The sequence below is a fragment of the Myotis lucifugus genome, unplaced genomic scaffold (genome assembly GCF_000147115.1).
Source record: "Myotis lucifugus unplaced genomic scaffold, Myoluc2.0 scaffold_9, whole genome shotgun sequence".
Taxonomy (NCBI): domain Eukaryota; kingdom Metazoa; phylum Chordata; class Mammalia; order Chiroptera; family Vespertilionidae; genus Myotis; species Myotis lucifugus.
In genome coordinates this window covers 12292339-12307085 of record NW_005871057.1, presented here as the reverse complement: position 1 = coordinate 12307085, position 14747 = coordinate 12292339, and the positions used below count along the sequence as shown (strand labels likewise).

At 38.4% G+C, this 14747-nt stretch overlaps 1 protein-coding gene across 4 annotated transcripts in view; it reads left to right on the top strand.

Annotated features, from left to right (window-relative positions):
* The window catches only part of ATP2B1 (ATPase plasma membrane Ca2+ transporting 1), a 134212-nt gene that overhangs the window by 55304 nt on the left and 64161 nt on the right, over positions 1-14747 (top strand). The gene's annotated exons all lie outside the window — the stretch shown is intronic.

Here is a 14747-nt window from a genome sequence, read left to right as displayed (position 1 = left end):
TACTGCCTTCTAGCTCCTGAACAGAAGGGGGGAAAAACAACACTGTTTTAATTTAGAAATCTCTTGACTATAGCTGACATTCTCAAAACCAATGAGCCTGGAAAATATTTAACTGAAGATATAATATTCTCTCTCTCTCTCTCTCTCTCTCTCTCTCTCTCTCTCTCTCTCTCTCTCTCTTTTTTAATCCTCACCCAAGGATATTTTTCCATTGATTTTTAGAGGGAAAGACAGACAGAAATATCGATGTGAGAGAAACACATCGATTGGTTGCCTCCTGCACGCGCCCTGACCAGGGTCCAGGCTCGGGAACGTGCCCTTGACTGGAATCAAAACTGGGACCCTTTGGTCCGCTGTCCGAGGCTCTATCCACTGAATATGTTCTTATATTTGGTGGTAAGCTGCCCAAGATAAGATTAGTTTTCTTTATTTTTGAGCTTTTTAAAGGCTTTTCTTTCACTGGGAAACTATTATTATTAGGATAAAAGTTTCTAAAATGTCTAAATAGAATAATAGAATAGGAGGAAAACAGAGGGTAGTTTAATTTGGGGGAGAGCAGAAGGTGGGTATCTAAAATATAATTTTCAGTTAAATGTGTTAAAATTGAATACTTTCAGTCATTAAAAAATCACTTTCCATATGTTCAAAATGTAGCCATATATGAGCCTCCACATTTCTTACTTTAAATGAAGGAAATTATTTGCAGTATTTATATAATATAAGGTTTTAAGTAAAAATACATTAATGTATTTGATACTAAACATCAAAATAATTTAAAGTAACATCTCAGAATATTTTTAGAATATGATCTGCTTTTAATTATTTCTGCAAATTAGGGACAGCAAAGTAACCATGAATAATTTGCTAATGTTGTTGTCAGGAAATTTTGGATTAAGGTGATAATCCAACAGTTTGTTCCTTAGTCAGAATTCAGGGCACACTTTTTATCTACAGCAGTGTGTCTCCAGACCAGTAGCCTCAGCACCACCATCACCTGAGAAGTTGTTAGAAATGTAAATGAGTGTACCCTACCCCAGATCTGTTGAATTGAAACTCTGGGGGTGGGGCTGAACAATCTGTTTTTGAGGAGCTCTTCTGGTGATTCCAATGCAAGCTGAAGTTGGAGCACCACTGATCTGTATAGTATGTAGAATTCATACACAAATGATTTTTAGTTATCCAGTATGTGCCTCAGCACTTTAAATTTGTCCTGGTTGTGGTAAATCAAGAGAGACTGTGTTTTTTGACTCTAAGTACAACCTTGCAAAGTTAGGATAACTTTTCAAGAGTTACAGGTGACATCAGTGTTTGAAATAAGATGATTCTAACTGACTTGACCATAAAGAAAGAATGTCTATAGTGAACTTCCAGGTATCTGTGTTTGGGATCATTCACATTAAAATTTTATCACATACTCTGCCTAATAAAGTACTTTGTTGGCGTAAACAAATAATCTGTGCTGGGAATGATAGTTAATCAAAAGCAAGAGTAATTGTTTTACAACCCCAGGGAGGAGGATGAATCACCAATTTCTAGAACCTGTTCTGCTTTGGGCTGACATATTCCTTTATAAACTCAAGGGGAATAGGAGCTGTGTGTGGGCCTAGGACAAGGAAACCAGGTGGTTTTATTCACACTTTCACTATGCCAGACTGCTGTAGCGTGGTTTCATCATTTTAATTAAATTGTGAAATACTAAAATATGAGAGAATCAGGAAAAAAATAAATAAACCTTGTAAAGGGACATGCAGATACATTTTTACTATCATCTGTAACCTGATCTCATGCTTGCTGACTAAAAACAGAAAACAATTGTGGTCACGATTACAGTGCCACCCAACCCTTCCCTCTGACTCCCTTGACAATTATTCAAGAAGAGGAACAAGCAGTGGAAAATGAGAACAGCCAGAGATGACAGTATGCTGGGAACAAGAGTCAAGCATCAGAGAAATTAAGGCAACAGAACATTTCAAGAGTGAGGGAGTGGTTAGCAGTAACAAAGGTTGCCTGTAGGTCAGATAAGAGGGACTAAATGTGTCCATTAGATACAGGACCAAGAGGAGTCAGTGGTCACCTTGAAGACTAGTTTCAGAGCAGCATAGTAGAAGCTAAGCTGAAATGTGTTGATCTGTGAGTTGGAGATAAAGTAGAAATAGCAAATTTCAGAGTGGAGGATAACTGCCTTAATTGGGTAAGATTTTTATTTATTATTTAGACCTAATTGCTCACTTTATTATCATTGATCTGGTATCATTTTAATTTAGCATGGATAAACCTAACAAATTATCTCTCAAGTAAATGTATCATTTCCTCCAGGGTTTTTAAAACTCAGCCTTGTTACTTTGTATAGCCTCAAGATCTAGGACCCTGGTTAAAAACCATTGTCATGTAGCAGTCATTGTATAATTCACTTGAAAATCGGAAATACCTTTTAACTTCTTTTGTCTAAAGGAATTTAAAGGAAAGTTAAGTTTATGTATCTTGCACACTAAAGTGGTTTGAAACTCTTTGAATGCTATGACTTTCTCTTAACTCACTACATGCCTAGCATATTATTTTAAATATAGGGTTATGAGGTTTGGTTTTGCTCAGCTGTTTGGATTGTCATTGTTTACTATTGTAAACCTGTCTTTCAAAAACCTGGTTTTTGGCTTAAGAGTTAAACAGAAACATTTCTATTTAATAAACATTAAACCTGCTATATTCCAGAAAGTGCTGAGGGTTAAAAATAAATGATACAAATCTTGCCTTGAGATCACAGTTCATTGAAGACAGAGGTAACAAATCATTGCAGCTGTGTGATAAAAGCTATACCATTTTCATCTCATGACACACATAAACTAATTACTACCATTTTGCCACACACTAAAAAATACATTTTTGGCCAGTCTGACCCAAAAAGTAGGTATGATTTTGATTCATTCGCACTGGGCTGCTATTGTTGTGTTGGCTATTGCCATTTTTTAAAATTTGACAATGTAAGGGAGGAAAGGTCAGTGCCCCTGACTAAAGAGTCAGGTTTTTCGTGGTTTAAAAATTGTTGAGGCACACTGGGTGAAAATCGCTACAATAGAAGAACAAATTGGTGCCTCCACTATTCTACTTGTTTCCCACCCTGAGAGATTTGCTGACATGGTCATCTAAATTTATTACTGGCAGCAGCTGTAACTTGCCCTTCAAAGTATTGTATTTAGTGTCTGCCTTTGGGAGAGTCTAGTAGGTGAAAAAGGGAATTGAGGGGAGTGGGACTAATTTTAGTCCACATCCAGCGAATAGTACTCATGATCCTTGGAGACTAATCAGGCATTGTAGACAGTGCTTATTTTCCTGCTTTATCGGTTCTATAAAATAAATCCTGTTTGGTGACTTTAATCTTGTTTTATATGTATTATTCTTTACTTGATTAATTATGTACTGTGTACTATATGCTTTTCTTAAAGCCCCACTTAAGTGAAAGATGTGAGTTCTGAGTAATATTAAAATTGAGTTATTCATTGGTTCTTTGGAGTGTTTTAATAAAATAATTTGAATATAATAAAACTTTGTAAAAAAAAAAAAAAGTCCCTACCATTTATTGATATACATTACATTAAAAATACATTACATCAGTCTGCTCTTTCTGCCATTAGAGTCAGATAGTACACTCTAGTACTCATATTTAGTGGCTTATAGTACATTTTATTAAAAATTATTTTAATGTTCAAAGATTTTTAAATTATAGGGTGTGAAACCAGATATAAGGGGTTTTTTTTTTTTTTTTGGTGTTTTTTTGTTTGTTTTTTGTCTTTTAATCTCCAGAAAGTCACTATATTAGGACATTGAAATATTGCAGGATCTCTTGCTAGTGTGGAAAAGGCATGATTTTGCCTTAAATAAGCTTTCAATATAATGGGCCTAAGTCTTGGCTTAGTTATGTAATAGTTGTACTGTCCAACCCCCCAAATGGGTATTTAACTGATGAGTTTCAGTTGTCCACACTAACTGTTACTACTAGCATCTAGTTGGGCGAGGTGAGCTGAATTTCTTAATTTATGAGATAGTGCTTTCTGTCAATAGCAGCCACAGTGAAACAGCTATAAAGACTAGTTACCTTCTTCTCACAACTGCTTGTCTACAAAGGAAGTTGAATTAATTTGTTGTTGTTGTTAATCCTCACCCGAGGATATTTTTTCCCATTAATTTTTAGAAAGTGGAAGGGAGGGAGAGGGGGAGAGAGTGGAAGGAAGGGAGGGAGGCAGGTACAGAAACACCAATGTGAGAGAGACACATCGATTGGTTGCCTCCTGTACTCTGCCCCAACCCAGCTGGGGAAGAACCTGCAACCCAGGTACTTGCCTGGATCAGTAATGGAACCCGTAATGACTCTTTGGTGCTGAGGCTGATGCTCTACCACCGAGCAACACTGGCCAGGGTGGAAGTTGAATTGATTTTTTTGTTGAAAGAAACTAATAAAATGGAGATTTCTTGAGTGTTCTTTTTTAAAATGCTGCAGTCAAAAACTATTTTTTTAGCTATTGGTCCATCAAATCGTACATCTAACAGCTAGGGTGTTGGTATTTATTTGAAGTCCAATGCCAGTTATTTCCCTGATTGTAACCCCCTTAAAACCTATCCACTGTTAGGATTTATCCCATGATTTAAATGTTCATCTTTTGCTCTTCTTTTTAATGATTTGTGAGTATTTAATGCTTGCTTTCTTTTATTACAAGCATCTGTATTCTTTTTGGAAGCAGATGATTATGAGTGGTTTTAATGGCTATACCATGAGCAATTGCATGTGATCTCCAATATCCCTTTAGCTGTAAATTCTTTGATTCTTTCTTTTGTAACCTTTTTTTTTTAACAGAATGATGGATTTTTAAAAACATGTTTAATATTTTATTTTGATTTAGAAACTTAATATATATATACACTGAGTGGCTAGATTATTATGACCACCTGACGTTTATTGGCAAATTAGCCGTACACTGCATTGTATGGGATATGGAAGCCGAAGGCCTCTTCGAACACCTTTGCTGTCTGCAGTTACCAAGATAAAACGTCTCCAATTCGCACAGGAACACAAGGATTGGACAGTCAAGCATTGGAAAAAAGTCACCTGGTCCGATGAATCACATTTCCAGTTGCATCATGCAGATGGCAAAGTGAGAATTTGGTGGAAACAACATGAAAGCCTGCACCCCACATGCATGAGTACAACCCTTCAAGCTTGTGGGGGCAAGGTTATGGTTTGGGGCAGGTTTTCCTGGCATGATTTGGGCCCTTTAATTCATGTGGAACAACGTCTGAATAGCACAACATACCTAAGTATCATTGCTGATCAAGTTCATCCTATCATGATGGCGTATCCCAATGGAGATGGCTTCTTCCAACAAGACAATGCGCCATGCCACAGTGCTCATATTGTGCAGGAGTGCTTTCAAGAACATGAGGGAGACTTTACCTTGCTTAGGTGGCCCCCACAATCACCAGATCTCAACCCAATTGAGCATTTGTGGGACAAAGTTTAAAGAGCCATCAGGCAGCTGGTTCCACAACCATCAAATCTCACAGAACTGGACAGTGCTATTCATCAGGCATGGTGTCAGATTCCTCGCATCACCTTTCAACATTTTGTGGAGTCAATGCCAAGAAGAATCGCCGCAGTATTGAAGGCAAAAGGTGGCCCAACAAAGTACTGATGGGGTGGTCATAATAATCTGGCCACTCATAATAATATATATATCACGTTCAAAGGCTGTTAAATCGTGTTTTTACCCATATCTTCAGAAAAAAATCACTTCTACTGTCGTGGTAAACAACCTGCTTCCCTCGTTATAATGGTCTGGCCCTCTAGCAACTTCAGCGCGAAATTATAGCTAATTTGCCTACAAACGTCAGGTGGTCATAATAATCTGACCACTGTGTGTGTGTGTGTGTGTTTGTGTGTGTGTGTATTGATTTCAGAGAGGAAGGATAGGGAGGGAGAGAGAGATAGAAACATCAATGATGAGAAAGAATCATTGGTCAGCTGACATCTCCTGCATGCCCCACACTGGGAATCAAGCCTGCAACCTGGGCATGTGCCCTGACCAGGAATCGAACACTGATTTCCTGGTTCTCCAGGTTGACGCTCAACTACTGAGCCACTCTGGCTGGGCTTGATTTAGAAACTTAAACAGTTATTCTTCTAAGTGAATGAAAAAAGCTGTCTTTAGAGAATTTTTTTAAAATATATTTTTATTGATTTCAGAGAGGAAGGGAGAGGGAGAGAGAGAGAGAAACATCAATGATGAGAGAGAATCATTGATTGGCTGCCTCCTGCACGCCCCCAACTGGGGATTGAGCCTGCAACCCAGGCATATGTCCTTGACTGGAATCAAACCCTCGACCCTTCAGTCCGCAGGCCAACGCTCTATCCACTGAGCCAAGCCGGCTAGGGCTAGAGGATTTTTTAAAAAACACACCTGGATCTATAATTTGTGTTCCTATGAAACCAGCCATGGATTAAGAAATTTTGTAAATATCAATTTAAAAAATTTTACTGAAACATGTAATAATAGATCTAGTAAATAGAAAATTGGCTTAACACTTAAATAAAAAATCCAAGACTTTTTATTGAGCTGTTTCTGTTTGCATGTCTTAAAAGAACTGTTTGAATTTTCTTGGGAAAGAATATATGAAATCAAAAGTAAGTTTATACACTGAAGTAATAAAATCTATAAACATTAGAAAATTGAGTAAAATTTGAGCCTACAACTTTTTGTTTTGAATTTTCATTCTGAATTGGGAGTGATTTGAAAAAAATCAGTATTACTTGAGAATCTTTAGTTGACTCAGAGAACATTTTAAGAGACTAATGAAAGTTTTAATGAAAGGATTGGTGTCTAATAAGTAAGTTACTTTTGATTTATATCCAGTTTGTCTAAATTTAGGGTTGAAATTAATCAAATGACTTTCCTAAGCTTATGACCACAATTGCTAGATCTTCAAGTTAGATGGTATATTTTGATCTTATATACAAAAAAGAATAACTTTTCTTGTCTGGGGTATTTTGTTTCTGAAGTAATCATACCTGAAAGCGAAACAAGATCGATGGAGAATGAGGTGCTAAACAGGAGGTCAGTTGTATACATGTATAAAGCATGCTTACTGCAGGTTAGTGTTGGGGTCCTGCCCCAGCAGGTCCAGGGGTTCACAAAGGTATGGACGGAGTCGGCGAAGAAGGAATAACATGGGGGCAGCGTTCAGTTGATCAGCATAGGGAGGTTCTCTAGTCAGGTTCTCCAGCCAGGTTCTCTAGCCAGGTTCTATCTTTATTGTCCTGTTACATCTGTATTTATACCAGTTTATTTTAATCCTATCCATTCTATTCTAAAGGTTAGGGCGTTTGTTAATCTAGTTCTGTTGAGTTTAATCCTGTCTAGGTTAATCTCTGTGTTCCATTATAAGGGCTATTCCAAGGTCACTGCTCTACTGATAAGCTACAGGGAAGTGACTGAAGGAGATTATCCTACCCAGTAAAGGTTATGTCCTCCCAGCCTCACTGCTTGCCTTCCCTGGGACTGCCCTGTGTTGGTGAGTCTCCAGGGGTATAGGCTTTGGTGCTTTCCCTGGTGGGCAGACCTCTGGGGATGTGGGCCCAACAAGTCCCAAATTTATTGCCAACAGTCTTAGTCTAAGTTCTTCATAAGTAGTGCATGGTATTTCTGTAACACTAGGGGGTTTCACTGATTTATTCTCTTCCTTAGTCCTGTTAATCCCTAACTCCAGGGAAAAAATCCCCACCTGGGGAAACAACCTTTCTCGGAGAGGTGACCTTGGTTAAAACACATAGCGCTAAGAAGGGGAGCGAACATATTAAGAACAGTATGCCATATACGCCAGGTCCCTTGAAACATATGCTGTGCAGATGTTTCTTCCCTGCAGCGACTGTGTCAGGCAGCAAGGATGGGCCGGCTTCCGGCAGGTTAGGACCAATGGTGTTACATTTTAAAATAGGAATGGATTTTTAAAGATTAAAATCATCACAAAAAGGGCATGGGCTGTCTTCAGGCGTTAACACTCTTCCATACATTCATTTAGTATCTTGCTTGATCAACTGTCTAGGGATAGGGAGTTCTCACAGACTGAAGGATCCTCTGTTAATCAGCAGTCTCCAGAGAACAAAACCAATAGGAAATATACATACTAGTATGCCAGTGACTTAATATGAGGAATTGGCTCAGGCAGTTATGGAGGCTGAGAAGTCCCAGTATCTATCTGTCTTCCTGCCAACTGCAGACTAAAGACCTAGAAAAGCCAGTGGTTGAGTTCAGTCCAAGTCTGAATGCCTGAGAACCAGGGAACCCATGGTGTAATTTCCAGTCTGAGGGCAGGAGATGGATGTCTCAGTTCCAGCTTTCAGGCAGAGAAAGGGTGTGAAATCCCTTTCTTGTTATTCTTTGTAAGCCCTCAATGGATGGAATGATGCCCACTCACATTGGAGTGGACAACCTGCTTTACTTAGTATACCTAGTCGAATGCTAATCTCATACAGAAACATCCTTACAGATACTACCTGAAATAATGTACTAGTATAGCGAGATATCTGGGCACCCCTAACCCAGCCACATTGACTTAAAATTAACTGATATAGACCTATTCCAATTTTGGATAACTTGTTACAGAGTTCGGCCTTACCCAAAATCTACCTCTCTGTAACTTTCATTTCATTCTACTTGTGCCCTCCAGTACTCCACAGAATATATCCAGGCACGTTTATACACTATAAAATTTCAAATGTTTGAGGATAGCTACCATAAGTCATATTCCTCCCCTAGACTAAATTCCTTCTAGTTCTTCAATGGACTGCTTTTCTGATTCTTCAACATTTTCCTTATTAATTACTTTACAGAATTTGTTTCATGGTAATTCAGACCTGGCCAATGCAAAGTTTAGTGGGCCTGTTATCTGTAATACAAATTAAACTTGGTGTCTCTCTCCCTAACTGGTTTGGCTCAGTGGATAGAGTGTCCCACATCCCTACCCCGTCCTGTCCTGCTTTGGTTGTGTTTAGTGTCAAAAATTGCCAGCTTTGTTTATTTTCATTTCTCCATTTAAAAAGGCAACCGTGGCTCTAGCCAGTTTGGCTCAGTGGATAGAGCGTTAGCCTGTGGACTGAAGGGTCCCGGGTTTGATTCCGATCAAAGGCACATGCCCGGGTTGCGGGCTCGATCCCCAGTGGGGGCCATGCAGGAGGCAGCCAATCAATGATTCACTCTCATCATTGATGTTTCTCTCTCTCTCTCTCTCTCTCTCTCTCTCTCTCTCTCTCTCTCTCCCCCTTCCTCTCTGAAATCAATAAAAATATATATTAAAAAGCAAAAAAGTTGGTGTCTCTTTTTTATTCATTAGTCTCTCTCCCTCCTCTCCCTTCCTCTCTGAAATCAATATATTGAGAGAAATATATTGGAGATCACATGCAATTGCTCATGAGAATTATTGATCTGGTGCTTCCTGCTTGCCCCCCACTGGGGATCGAGCCCAGAACTGGGCATGTGCCCTGACCAGGATTCAAACTGACCTCTTGGTTCATAGGTTGATGCTAAACCACTGAGCCATACCGCCTGGGCCATTAGTCTTTTTGATATATTGAGTCACCCTATGTTTTATCTGCATAGCAGAGCTTCATTTATATTAGACTATCATCAAGGTTCTCTTTTCCTCTAGGTTTAGAAATATTTCTGTAAACATTCCTCATCTGAAATGCCTGGGGAATCCCCCTTATGGGAGGGGTATTCTCTATAGAATGTATCCGCCAACATTCTTAAATAACAAACAAAAAAAGATAACATGTACTTACCATTCACTGTGTGCCAGGCTAAGTACAAATAGTTTTACATATATATATTAACACATTTAATGAGGTGTGTATTTACTGTTATTGTGTTTGTATTTTATAGATGAACCTGTAACATATTAGGTGTCTTTGTACAAGGCAAAGTAGAATAGGTCTGTTATCTTCCTTTGTTAGTTGTTAGACTCTTGTCATTACTGCCCAAAACAGCTTTGGGGATGGGTGAGGAAAGCACTTACATCCTGTTAATTAACACTGAGGTAATGTATACTGAGCTTTGAGCAAAATGAACCTTTGTCTTTGAATATATACTGTTTGTTTTTTATATGTCATAGTTCTACAGTTATGTTTTTATATGTTTGGAATTAAATTGAGAAATCATACTTTGTACCAATTAAGTTTAGCCTCTGGTTGTCACCTTTCTTTCTGGATCCAATTCTGTCATTTGACATATTTGTTGACTTACCTAGCTTCAAGTCATCTACAGATTGGAGAAGTATAACTTCTTTGTTTTCAAGTCACTAAAGTTAGAACAGTCAAGAATTTGGAACCCAGTGGTGCATTTAAAAACCACCTTCCAGGTTGTTCCTTAGTTACATTAGCATATATTTCCTACCTTGCCTGCAGGAATCTCGTTACTATGTAGTATTAATCATTTTTAGAGCTCCATGTTTCTAATCATAATTTTTAACTGTTTCTTAATTTTAGTTTTTCTAATGTTATTTTGTTGTTGTATCATTGGTGAGTCTAGATAATGTCCATACATCCAGTCAATGATCTAGAAGTCAAGTGACCTTTTGAGTTGAAGAGGAAATTGAAATTGTATTGTTTGACAAAGTTGTCTTTTTGTGAGTCCCACTCATTACTAGGACCTCACAATCATCCTTTTGTCTTCTGTTGTGGCCTTGTCCATTCACTGTAAAGCTTATGTGTCAGCTGGAATCTACCTTATTCTTCCTTTTTGAAGATTGTAACTATTTTTGACTAACTCTAGTCTTAAATCACCTCTGTTTCTTAACCATCATCCCTCAAGACTGCCAACAGTGGTTTGGTCACAGATGTCATCTAGGGATTCTGGGATAAAGTATGTAGTCCAAGAGGGCTATGAGAAGTAGTTGTGTGTTTTCTATAAAATCCCCCTCTTTTGGGGCCTCGGCTACATAACATTTCTTCTTAAACTTTTCAAATGGAAGATCAGAATCTTTCATAAAACAGAGAAGCAAAAAAAGATAGTGTAGCTAACAAGTAAAAGGCCAAACTTTTTTGTTGTCCTTAGCATTTTTGTCAGTCCACTACTTAGGTGAATGGAAGAATGAAGAGTAGGTAGAGAGAAAAATAGAGGATGGAAGAGACTATAGACAATCTAGAAATAGACTACACCCTGATATATAATTGGTAGGTAATTTGTAATTTAAATAGCCACTTTTGGAAAGTGGCTCATTTGCATTTGGTGCTTTTCCTGGATTTCTCTTTTTTTAAAATATATTTTATTGAGTTTTTACAGAGAGGAAGGGAGAGGGATAGAGAGTTAGAAACAATGATGAGAGAAACATCCATCAGCTGCCTTCTGCACACCCCCCACTGGGGATGTGCCTGCAATGGAGGTACATGCCCTTGACCGGAATCGAACCTGGGACCCTTCAGTCCGCAGGCCGACGCTCTATCCACTGAGCCAAACCAGTTAGGGCATCCCTTTCTTTAAACAGTGGTAATCATGTACTTATTAAAGCTTTATGGGTTGGAAAGTGATAGAAAACCCATCTCCAAAAAGGACAAATTACTGAAAAGATCAGGGATAGGACAGACTTTAGGCATTGATTTTCCAAGGGCTCAAGTGAACCAGCACTGATAGGCACATTTCTGCCCTTTCATCCCCTGTAGCTCCTCCCGTTGCAGAGGCCTTTTACTTCTCAGATGTAACTTCGGTAAGAAGAAACAAGTCTCCCCTAGAGTCACAGCCGAGCTCTCGTTGCCACTTAATGGCCCTGTAGTCACATCCTCATTATTGAACCAGGCGATGTCTGGATATGGGAGAGTTGGGAATGGCTGATCTCTAAACAAGAAATGGGGCTACTGCTGAAAAATGGGGGAGGGAGGATAATGCTGAGGTGGCAAATAACTACTTATAATGTCTATTAAATTCTGATTTTATTATATAAATGGGCACATTCGGCATTATTTGACTGTTTTTTGACCAACAAAAACTTCCATTTCAACCTAATAAATGTGAAGACTTAAAGTGGAGACAGTATAGTGGAAGGGGCATACATAGCTTTTGAGGTATAAATAGAGATTCAGATCCTAGCTCTATTAAGTATTAGCTCTATTATGTTGAGAAATTTATCCTTATTGTTGAGAAAGTTAAAGGCACCCAATAAATAACACCCTTTTCTCCTGCTTGAATTCTGTCAAGAGAAAAGATGAAGATTGACACATTGGAATAAAAAGATTAGTTTTATTACTGACAAAAGCTGAAATGAAGGACTTGGTTTTTGTGTGACAACAGTGAGGCTCTAATATTGAACCCAGATCTAAACAGTTATTCATCCCCAACCCAGGCACTTTGAACAATAGGTTTTTAAATCTCCCCTTAATAACTCAGACCAGAATGCATGAGTCCTGCAGACATCTGGTTCCCAAAGGGAGGCTGAGAGAGAAAGAAGTTACATGTGTCTAGTTGCTCTCTGAAAATCTCTAGGTAGGCAGCTCATGTTACCGCAGTGGTAATTGGTGGAGTCCCGGGCCAGAAAATGTTGAGGAAATTTCCTCTTTGTGTAAACCAGAGGAGTGATTACATACATGCCCTCAACACACAAATTTATGAATCTTAATTATTTTATCTCTAAATAAATAATAAGTTTAATGTAGGGTTGGTGTGATGTTCAGATGCCAACAAATTTTGGGTGTAAAAACTCAGGGAGATTATCAAATAACCACCCTCTCCAGTTTTTGAAATTGGGTTATTATAATAATTGATGTGTGAGTAGGAGGAAACCCATTTTGCCTAGGAGATGAGTAAAATTGGTAATAATTGGGCAAGGATAAGGGCTTATGAAACGGGAGGAAGCAGCCAATGAAAGAAAATGTCTTACAGAATCCATAGCTATCATATGCTTGCAAATTAAACCCAAGGCAGGCAAAGTGTTTCATCAGCCATCCTCATCCAGCTGGTATGAATTCAAAGTTTTTAGCCCAATCTCCAGTCCAGCGGTTTTCACAGTGTGCTTCCTGGACTAATAATGTCTGTATCACCTGAGAATTTGTTAGAAAAGCAAATTATGGAGCCTGTTCTAATCCTTCTGAAACTAATACTCTGGAGGTGTGGGGCCCAGCGATCTGTGTTTTGATAAGCTCTCTAGGTGACTTTGATGGATACCATGATTTGCAAATATCCCCATAGCAACAGATGAAAATTAATTGCATTTGCCAGTAATATTTTCTAGTTCCTAATGAGATGTATTTAACGGGATGTGAGGTTGAATAGGTTAAAATAGAGCTGAGGCTGAATGCCAAATAGGCATGAGCAATAGGACTGTATTTTCATCCAATGCGTTGATGTCTATTTAAAAAACAAAATGTAAAGCAGAATGCAAAAGGAATTGGATATAAAAGATATTAGAAGGAGAGAGAACCTGAGGGATAATGATTATAATTTGTGTAGAGGGACAGAAGAGGCTTTTCAAAGGAAGGGTTAACCAAACTCAGTGACTGACTGAATCTGGAGTGGATTGAATCAAATATGATTTAAAATCTCAACCCTAGGTAATTAGGATAATGGTGGGAGGGACTCACTAATGTGTGAATAAAGTGAATCATTGTTGGGCATGTTAAGTATTAAGTGATTGTTTAAAGAACACAGATGGAGAGAGAAGGGTTGAGAGCTCATCTTTAAGTTGTATAAAGTAAGAAAAGAACTTGAAAGTGTTTTGAAGACAATTAATGCATCCATTCTTTCCTCAAATACTGAATGTCTGCCATGTGCCTGGCACAGTTCTAGGTTCTCAGGATAAAGTAATAATAGACAAACCCTGCCTTCAGAGCTAAGACTTTAGATGGAAGAACAAAACAAAACAAAACAAAACAAAAAACAACTACAACAATAAATAAACAAGATAATTTCAGATAATACTAAGGGCCAACAAAGAAAGTAACAGTAAAGAGTGACTAAGGAATTGAGACTTTCTTTAGATGCTTGGTCAAAGGAAGACGAGGTAGTGACAAAAATCATGGTGGGAGACAATTTTAGGAAGCCAAAAGATGGTGGTGTCACAGATTGGCCAAGGAGAATTGCAGGAAAGCATATTAGAGGGTTCATTGTGCTTTTTGCCCTTTCAGGGCAAATTTTGGAGAGAGAGGTCTGTGTATTGGTAAGAAAATGGACTTAGAGATATCCCAGCTCATCCATTTCAGGCATTTGTTAGCTGTGCAGAAATTCCTCTTTCTTTGAAGCTCACTCTTCTTAAAAGAGTAATGAGTAATAAAACCTGGTGGGATTAAATTGTGATGATTAAAATGAGAGTGAATTTAAAACAACTAGCAATTGTGCTTTGAATGTATTACTTAATGATAATTGTTAATAACAGTATTACTGAATGAAACAGCAGTCACGTGAAATGCAGTTGTATTTAGTCATGTGATACACAGTGTTATTTAGAAGTTATACTTTGATCTTTTAGCATGCCAAGTATTTTAAAGGCATGAGATTACAGCTAAAAATAATTTTATCCTAATATATAAAAAGCCAGAGGTGGTCACCATCAAAACAATCGGACAGGTGACTGAACAGCAGGCTGTGTGGGGTGACCAGGCTGGCAGGGGGAGCAGTGAGTTACGACCAAATGACTGAACATCAGGCTGCGTGGGACAACCAGACCGGCAGGGGGGCCAGTGAGAGGCAACACAGGCTGGCGGGGCAGGCCAGTTGGGGATG